At 43.5% G+C, this 9,400-nt stretch overlaps 1 protein-coding gene across 2 annotated transcripts in view; it reads right to left on the minus strand.

Annotated features, from left to right (window-relative positions):
• The window catches only part of LOC122556827 (NEDD4-binding protein 3 homolog), a 123,868-nt gene that overhangs the window by 25,038 nt on the left and 89,430 nt on the right, over positions 1-9,400 (minus strand). The window lies entirely within an intron of this gene.

Genomic DNA, 9,400 nt, shown 5'->3' on the forward strand with positions numbered 1-9,400 from the left:
GAGAGAGAGATAGATAGAGGCAGACATACTGAGGGAGAGACAGAGAGATAGAGAGAGAGAATGTGGGATGGGGAGTGAGAAAGAGAGTGAGGGAGACAGTGAGGAAGAGTGTCCGTGTGTGTGAGGGAAAGAGAGTGACACTGAGCGTGCAGGGAAAGGGAAATAAATTTCTTCAAACAGGAGGTTTTTGATGGTGACATGACACATGGAAACCCAGAGGGTAGAGGAGTGCTGACTGGAGACAGAGCAGAATCAGGAACTTACTCAGATCCAGAGCTGGGAGAGTGCATTCAGCCAGAGGTTGCCAGGGTCAGAGGGTGCTACCACAATGAAAAGGTTTGAAAATGGAGGGTAACAATTTTCAAATCAGTTAAGTGGAGCTTGGAATCTGCTGGGAATTTTTGTTGTTATTAACCTACGTTTCTAAAAAACCTGCTCAGCAATGTTATTACATACCTCTGAAGCAGGTGGGACTTGAACCTGAGAGTCAAGAGTGTGGTGCTGGAAAAGCACAGCAGGTCAGGCAGCATCCGAGGAGCAGGAGAATCGACAAAAGCCCTTCATCAGGAAATCATGGGAGGCTCTCATGAATCCAAAAGGCTCCTGGTCCAGGGACAGGGACACGACCAATGCGTCACAATTGAGCCCTCAGAAAAGTGCTGGGATAATGGAATGGGATGAATTTCCACACCTGATGGATGTGAAGTTTGGGGGTAACAGTTCAATTGTCTGACGGCGGAGAGCCACACAGAGAAACTGTACCAGGATTGGCAGTGGTGAGTAATCCCCTCAGAGTACATCCAGCCAGGCTTGCCCAGAAAATTTAAATGGGGGAGGGGGGAGATTCAGGTCAGGATTAAGGAATAACACAAGGTGTTACCCCTCCAGAGTAGCAATTATGGTAAAGACAATCCAAGTCGGTTATAAAAGGGAGAGAGGGTTCAGTAAAGACAGTAATGATGTTCAGGATTAAGATGACATCAGGGAAGGGAAAAAAAACTCGTTACATGTTAAAGCTAAAGGCACTGTCATCTTGATGAAGGAAGCAACCACAAAAAGTAGACAAATTAAGAGCACAGATCGCAGTAAAATTTGAATCAATTTCAATGAATAGTTATTACATGGCAGCAGAATGACCAAACTTGGGAACTAAATGTTCCAGGATAGCGGAATTTCAGGCGGAAAGGGAAAGGCAGCAGGGGCAGCTCTGACAATAACAGGCAGAATAAAGACAACAAGGTAAAGGCTGTTAGCTTTAAAAATCTAACATGTAGGAGTCAGTGGATGGAGCTGATAAACAAGGTGCAGCAAACACCAGGCTGCCTTCTTCCATATGTACCTCCCACTAACCAGAAACTTAAACTCGAATTTCCTGATTACATTGAAGTACAATATCGTCATTACAGGAGACATTAATCTTCAAATAGACTGGGCACACTGTGTTATGTCTCACAGTCAGTATCTTTAAGAGATATGATCATGATATCATCAGTGTATGTGTCCTGAATGTATAACAGTCTCATGTTCCATTTTATCACAAACCACCTGAAGAGTTGTTGTAATAGATTAACATTAGCCCACACACTGATGTGCCGGAGGAACGTAATAGCTAGTTATAAAATAAATATCTGTTGGATTCTTCAATACCATGGTATCCACACCCAATTTCTTACATTTGAGGAGATAATAAAGCATTGCCACATGAGGAAAACAATCCTGTTGGAGATAACTCACACCACAAACTAAATCTGAAGTAATCAGGCATGGTATGGACACAAGATAGTTTTCTCAAATCAGTATAAAGAGGAACCAAGTGGTAAACAGGTGATTCCTGAAGAAGGGCCTGTGCCCGAAACGTCGAATCTCCTGTTCCCTGGATGCTGCCTGACCTGCTGTGCTGTTCCAGCAATAAAGTTTCAACTTTGATCTCCAGCATCTGCAGACCTCACTTTCTCCCCGTAAACAGGTGATTTCAGATGTAATGTTGTGAAATGAGATAGGATTTATCCATAGCTTTGCAAAAGAAGGATGATCATATATGATGTTGTGCTTCATACATATTTACTAGTGTCCAAAACTAGGGTCTTAATTTTGAAAAAACAAAGTGCAATTTTGAGGAGAGAGCCACCCAAGATAGATTGGGAATCCACATTAACATCTTGACTTGCAATACAACCTCGACACCTTAAATAACTAATTGCAAATATTTAAATAATTAATACACACACACACACACACACACACACACACAGTACGGGCATGACTAACAAGAGAAGGTTAAGTTTGCATCAGGTTAAAGGATTATAATTTTGTCCAACACATTAGTAACAGAGGATGGAAGGATTTTAAAGTTAAACAAAGACTGACCAAGGAATTAATAACAAAGAAAATGACAAGCACAGTGGCAAGAGGTATAAAAACAGATTGTAAAAGCTTTGAGAGTTTGGCAAAAGCCAACAGGTTAATGAAAGCAAATGTGAATCATTTAAAGACAGGAACTGGAAAAATTTTAACAGGAAATTTAAATCAAAATGAAGAAATATTAAACCTCATCCTGAACAGTCTGCCAGCTGCAGATGCATCGGTCCATCACAGTATTAGTAAAAGTGACTACCACACAGTCCCTGTGGAGACAAAGTCCCACCTTTACATTGAGAATAAACTCCACCATGTTGTGTGGCACTATCACCGTGCTCAATGGGACAGACTAACAGATCTAGCAACTCACGACTGGGCATCCGTGAGGCACTGTGGGCCGCTAACAGCAGCAGAACTGTACTTCAGCACAACCTGTAACCTCATGGCCCAGCATATCCCCAGGATCAACCCTGGTTCAATGGAGAGTGCAGGAGGGCAAACCAGGAGCAGCACCAGGCAGACCTGAAGATGAGGTGTCAACCTGGTGAAGCTACCAAACAGGACTACCTGCATGGCATAGAGCATAAGCAGCAAGTGACAGACAGAGCTAAGTGATCCCACAACCAACCGATCAGATGCAGCCACATCCAATGGGGAATGGTGGTGGACAATTAAACAACTCACTGGAGGAGGAGCTCCACAAATGTCCCCAACCTCAACAATAGAGGAGCCCAGTACATCAGTGCAAAAGATAATGCTGAAGCTCCCACAGCAATTATTCATTTTGGCCCCTTCCAGTGGTCCCCAGCATCACAGATACCAGTCTTCAGCCAATTTGATTCACTCCATGTATTGTCAAAAAACAATTAGAGGCCCTGGGATACTGCTAAGGCAATGAGCCCTGACAACAGTCCTGCAATAGTACTGTAGGCTCCAGAACGTGCTGCTCCCCGAGCCAAACTCTTCCATCCAGCCACAACACTGGCATCTACCCGACAATGTGGAAAATTGCCCCGGTGTGTCCTGTACACAAAAGCCAGGTCAAATCCAACCCAGACAATTACCACCCAATCAGTTTATCTCCATCATCATAAAGTGATGGATGGGGTCATCAACAGTGCTATTAAGCACTGCTCAGCAATAACCTGCTCAGTGATGCCCAGTTTGGGTTCCCCCAAGGTCACTCAGCTCCTGATCTCATTACAGCCTTGGTTCAAACATGGACAAAACAGCTGAGTTCCAGGGGGAAGGTGATGATCACATAGAACATGGAACAGTACAGCACAGTACAGGCCCTTTGGCCCGTGATACTGTGCCGGCCTTTATCCTTGTCTATGCTCAGAGCAACCTACATACCCTTCATTGTACTAATTTCCATGTGTCTATCCAAGAGTTGCTTAAATGCCCCTAATATATCTCTCTCTACTACCACTGCTGGCAGTGCATTCCACACACCCACCACACTCTGTGTAATGTACCTCCCTCTGACATCTCCCCGAAACCTTCCTCCAATCATCTTAAAATTACACCGCCTCATGATAGCCATTTCTGCCCTGGGAAGAAGTCTCTGGCCAACCACTGTATCGATGCCTCTCAATATCTTGTACACCTCTATCAAGTCACCTCTCATCCTTCTTTACTCCAATGAGAAAAGCCCTAGCTCCCTCAACCTTTCTTCATAAGACATACACTCCAGTCCAGGCAGCATCCTGGTAAGTCTCCTCTGCACCCTCTCTAAAGCTTCCCTCAATGAGGCGGCCAGCTCTTAAACTCAATCCCCCTGCTAATGAAAGCCAACACACCATATACCTTCTTCACAACCCTAACAATGTGGGTGGCAACTTTGAGGGGTCTATGGGCCTGGACCCCAAGATCCCTCTGTTTCTCCACACTGCCAAGAATCCTGCCTTTAGCCCTGTATTCTGCATTCAAATTCAACCTTCCAAAGTGAATGGCTTAACACTTTTCCAGGTTGAACTCCATCTGCCACTTATCAGCCCAGCTCTGCATCCTGTCAATGTCCCGTTGCAACCTACGACAGCCCTCCACACTATCCACAACTCCACCAACCTTCCTGTCATCAGCAACCTTACTAACCCACCCTTCCACTTCCTCATGCAAATCATTTATAAAAATCACAAAGAGCAGTGGTCCCAGAACCGTTCCTTGCAGAACACCACTAGTCACCAAGCTCCAGGCTGAATACTTTCCATCCACCAACACCCTCTGATTTTATGGGTCAGCCAATTCTGTATTCAGACAGCCAGATTTCCCAGTATCCCTTACTTTCTGAATGAGCCTACCACGGGGAACCTTATCAAACGCCTCGCTAAAGTCTGTATACACCACATGTACTGCTCTGCCTTCATCAATGGGTTTTGTCACATTCTCAAAGAATTCAATAAGGTTTGTGAGGCATGACCTGCCCCTCACAAAGCTATGCTGATTTTCTCTAAACAAACTATTGAGTGGCGTAGCAGCCTCAAAGGGCCGAATGGCCTACTCCTGTTCCTATATAGGATGTGTCTATCATCTAACAGATAAACATAGGAAACCACCCCCCCTGCAAGTTTCCCTCCAAGCCACTCACCGTCCTGACTTGGAAATATATCACCGTTCCTTCACTGTCGCTGGGTCACAATCCTGGAATTCCCTGCCTAAGCGGGTTGTGGATTTACCGAGAGCACACGGACGGCAGTGGTTCAAGGAGGCAGCTCACCCCCACCTTCACAAGGGGCAACTAGGGATGGACAATAAATGCTGACTCAGCCAGCACATTCCTAGAATGCATAACATCAGTCCCACCTGCTGGAATCATTAAATTATACTCACAAGCATGAAAATCTCTCACAGGCAGCACATATTTCAAGAACTCTCCAACTGTTTTAAGTAATTACTATGTTGGTCCACTGCCCAACCACTACAATTAAATGTAATGATATTAGATCATAGCAACTCATGAAAAATCTCCTGTGCTGAGGCATCAATGTCTCCGTTGCTTTTGCAAATCAGCAATGAGTCAAATGGATGTGAACATTTCCATCATGACTGGAGTCTGAGGATGGAGATGTTGTAACAGCATTGAATAGGAATTCACTCAGCAGAATTCAAGATGTTCAAATTGACAAGCAGTCAATATGGTTCACGTATTTCGATAATAAATAACTTTCTCTACTCAAAGATAATGAACTCGCTGTACAATTCCAACATTTTTAGGTTTCTTTTTGGCTTAATTGGTACCTCAGAACTTGGCAAAAATATTGATGATCTAACATTTAGTTTTAAACACTCAGCATATACGGACCAATGGACAGCAGCTTCTGGGAGGTCTTCAAGTTCAGCGCGCAATCAGAAAGCTTCATTCAATTCCACAAGTTAACCAAGCCCAAATCCCCCTCATTGTGATCAGGCTACAGTGTCTCAAATAGCCTCCTCCTCTACCTACAGCATCTCCTTAATATTCCCCTGGTCTAGACCAAAAATGACAACTCTGCTGGTTCCCATCACTCCCAGAGAAGAGCAAGTCAGTTGGAGATTGCTTCTGCTACATCCCCCGACAATTAAAAGTGAAGAATTTCCACTCATATCTTTTGAGAATGTAGCGCACATTCGAAAATGATTCACACTTTTGAAATGTCTTCATTATTTCTAAGTATATCCAGCAGCCAATTAGTACGTTAGATTGAACAAAACAACAGAATTCCTTCAGTCTGTGTTGCTGGAACAGCAGATCTAAATTGCAGTCAGGACTCTGGGTCAACTCCATCGTTCTCGTTCAGGAAAGTGAGCTGGGACTTCCTCGGATGCTGCCTGAATTGCTGTGCTCTTCCAGCACCACTGATCCAGACTCTCTTAAAGGGCCAGGCTTTGGCTGTATCCCAGAGTTAAAACCTGTGATGATGCAACGCTCCTTCAGTACTGCACAGACAGACCAGCCTGAATGGATATGGTGTGGAGGAACCAGGTTTGGACTGGGCTAAAAATCACACAACAGGTTATAGTCCAACAGGTTTATCTGAAGCACTAGCTTTCGGAGCGACGCTCCTTCATCAGGTGGTTGTGAAGCAGGATCATTAGACACAGATTTTATAGCTAAAGATAAGATCTAACAGCAATCTAGGTTTGTTCAATATATCATTTCAGCTGCATGACACTGAGATCTTTTGCTACAAAATGTGTCCTATGATCCTGCCCCATTAGTTACCTGATGAAGGAGTAGCCCTCCGAAAGCTAGTGCTTCCAAATAAACCTGTTGGACTATAACCTGGTGTTGTGTGATTTTTAACTGAATGGAAATGCTCAGGTTAGGTATTGTATTGAGGCTCGAATCTCTAAATGTAGATATTGGATAGAGTCATAGAGATATACAGCATGAAAACAGACACTTCAGTCCAACTCGTCCATGCCAACCAGATATCCTAAATTAATCTAATCCCATTTGCCAGCACTTGGCCCATATCCCTCCAAACCCTTCCTGTTCATATACCCATCCAGATACCTTTTAAATGTTGTAATTGTACCAGCCTCCACCACTTCCTCTGGCAGCTCATTCCAACATGCATCACCCTCTGTGTGATAAAGTTGCCCCTCAGGTTCCTTTTAAATCTTCACCCTCTCACCTTAAACCTATGACCTCTCATTTTGGATTCCTATACAGGGACAAAGACTTTGACTATACACCTTATATATGCCCCTCATGATTTTATAAACCTCTGTAAGGTCCCTGGTCAGCCTCTGACGCTCCAGTGAAAACAGCCCTATCCTGTTCAGCCTCTCCGTCTGGCTCAAATCCTCCAACCCTGGCAACATCCTTGTAAATCTTTTCTGAACCCTTTCACGTTTCACAACATCTTTCCAAGGAAGGAGACCAAAGAAAATGCTCACTCCATGTGCTCTGTACATAGTGAATGGTACTTTCAAGCATAACTTTGCACAAATTTTCCCTGAAGCTTGTATGAAAACCACAATACCCTTCACTTCAGTCACTGGTAGCTGCAGAGGTTTCTCTGCAAGTCATCAGTAAAGATGGATTTTAAAATAATGTGCTTTCCAAGTCGAACAGTGCTGTGTCTCAGGCCAAGCAGACCATGACGATGCTTCTGCATCAGATAACCTACAAGTGACTTTACAATAAAATTCATTTTCAGAAAATACAGAATCTTACACACAGCGGAGACTAAGTCACAACTTTGGTCTTTTGACTGTGATTCTGTAGAACATTTTGAACGCTCTTTAAACAAGATTATTAAAATCCAGGAAGTAAAGTAAGGATCATTTCATCTTATGAGTATTCTCTGAAAAAAACTCAAAGTTATTGATGCAATTCTGAGTTTCATACAGAAGGATTTACAACACTTCTCTTCCATGGGGTAGCCTCGCAGAATAAACAGACAGAGCTACAAAATCATCTTAGCTCAATTTAAGAGTCTTCTTACCAATTTGATTCAACCATTCTATAATTAAAGGATATTATTTAACTGAAGTTAAAACACAAGGAACCCTGGTGTCAGTCCTCAAATCCACGCCAAATGCCATCTGTAGTCTATTATGCTAATGAACTCCTTCTGACATACACATGGTTCATGGCCACAGACCTGTTATTAGGCGAAGCTGAACTCCTAATTCACCTTGTGGCAGATGTGGTTGCTTTAATTAAAATGCTGACTCTAAGAAGCTGGTTGGAAAGTACTCCTTCTGTATTCTGATTTGAAGTCACTGATGCCTCAAAATGGGGCATACAGAGCTCCCTAATGGAAGGGAATTGCCAAAACAATGACAGAGGGAGGTTATTGAATTCTGGTACACATTAAGTCATAAACATCGATTTATACACAGCACCTCCTCTTACTCACAGAGTGAATGTGCCCGTGTAGGACAATCAGCAAGAAGCTGAAGGAAGCAGCAATGACAAGACTCATGTACAAAATATTAAAAGGTGGTGAGATTTGCAGGGAAAATCTCTTAAGGAGACTGCTTACTCCCAAAGCAACCTGCATAATGCATCAATTTCCCATTTCTTCTGACTACCAAGTGGCTGATCATACAGTCTTCTTCACCATACGGTCAAATGAGCCAGCAACATAAAGTCCTCGTCCCAATGACAGTACCACGCTGAAACCCTGATGGCTATCCCCTGCTTGTCCTTTTTATTTGTTCACTCACAGCCTCTGGTTGTCTCTGGCTAGGCCAGCAATTATTGCCCATTCCTTAATTTCCCAGGAGGCAGTTAAGAGTCAACCACATTGCTGTAGGCCTGGAGTCCCATGTAGGCCCAGACCAGGTAAGGATGGCAGTTTCCTTCCCTAAAGAACATTAGTGACCCAGATGGGTTTTTCTAACAATCTAATCACCGTCCTCATTAGACTCTTTATTTCAGATTCTTTATTGAATTAAAGTTAAACTATCTTCCTTGGTGGGATTGAACCTAGGACCCCAGAGTTTTAGCTGAGTTTCTGGATTAATTGTCCAACCGTTATACCACTAGCCCATTGCTTCTCCTTCTTAAAACTGCAAAGATGCCGCGGGTGAGGAATATTGCATGTATCCCACAAAGGGGCAGGAATGACTGGAGCTGATGTGGGGGTCCATGGTACCCAGAGAAACCAATCTCCTGCCTTGTACTCCTCTACATCAGTTCTCAATATAGTTCCTTTTACCAGGCTATTTCTGAATAAATCTGCTCTAAGTGTGACAATTTCAGTTAATCCCAAAGCAGTGTGCATGTTCTGTGTTGTAGCAGGTAACCAACTGTGGCCAACAATGCCTGGAAATGGGTAAGTGTCAACACTGCAAAGTTTTTTCAACAGCCTTATCTAAAAATATTTCAGCTCTTCAGATTAAAGTTAGACATAAACACAGCTTTCTACAAACACCTTCGAACTGTGAAAGGGGCAGCATTCAGAGTTCCAAAGGATTTGAAACAGAATCCTGTTTTGAAGACCACAAACTCTTCACAGGAACTCTTCACTCCCCCTGTAAAAACGCCATCCCATTCTCCCAATTCCTTCGTCTCCGCCGCATCTGCTCCCAGGAGGACCAGTTC

This window comes from Chiloscyllium plagiosum, chromosome 14 (genome assembly GCF_004010195.1).
Source record: "Chiloscyllium plagiosum isolate BGI_BamShark_2017 chromosome 14, ASM401019v2, whole genome shotgun sequence".
In the NCBI taxonomy this organism is placed as follows: Eukaryota; Metazoa; Chordata; class Chondrichthyes; order Orectolobiformes; family Hemiscylliidae; genus Chiloscyllium; species Chiloscyllium plagiosum.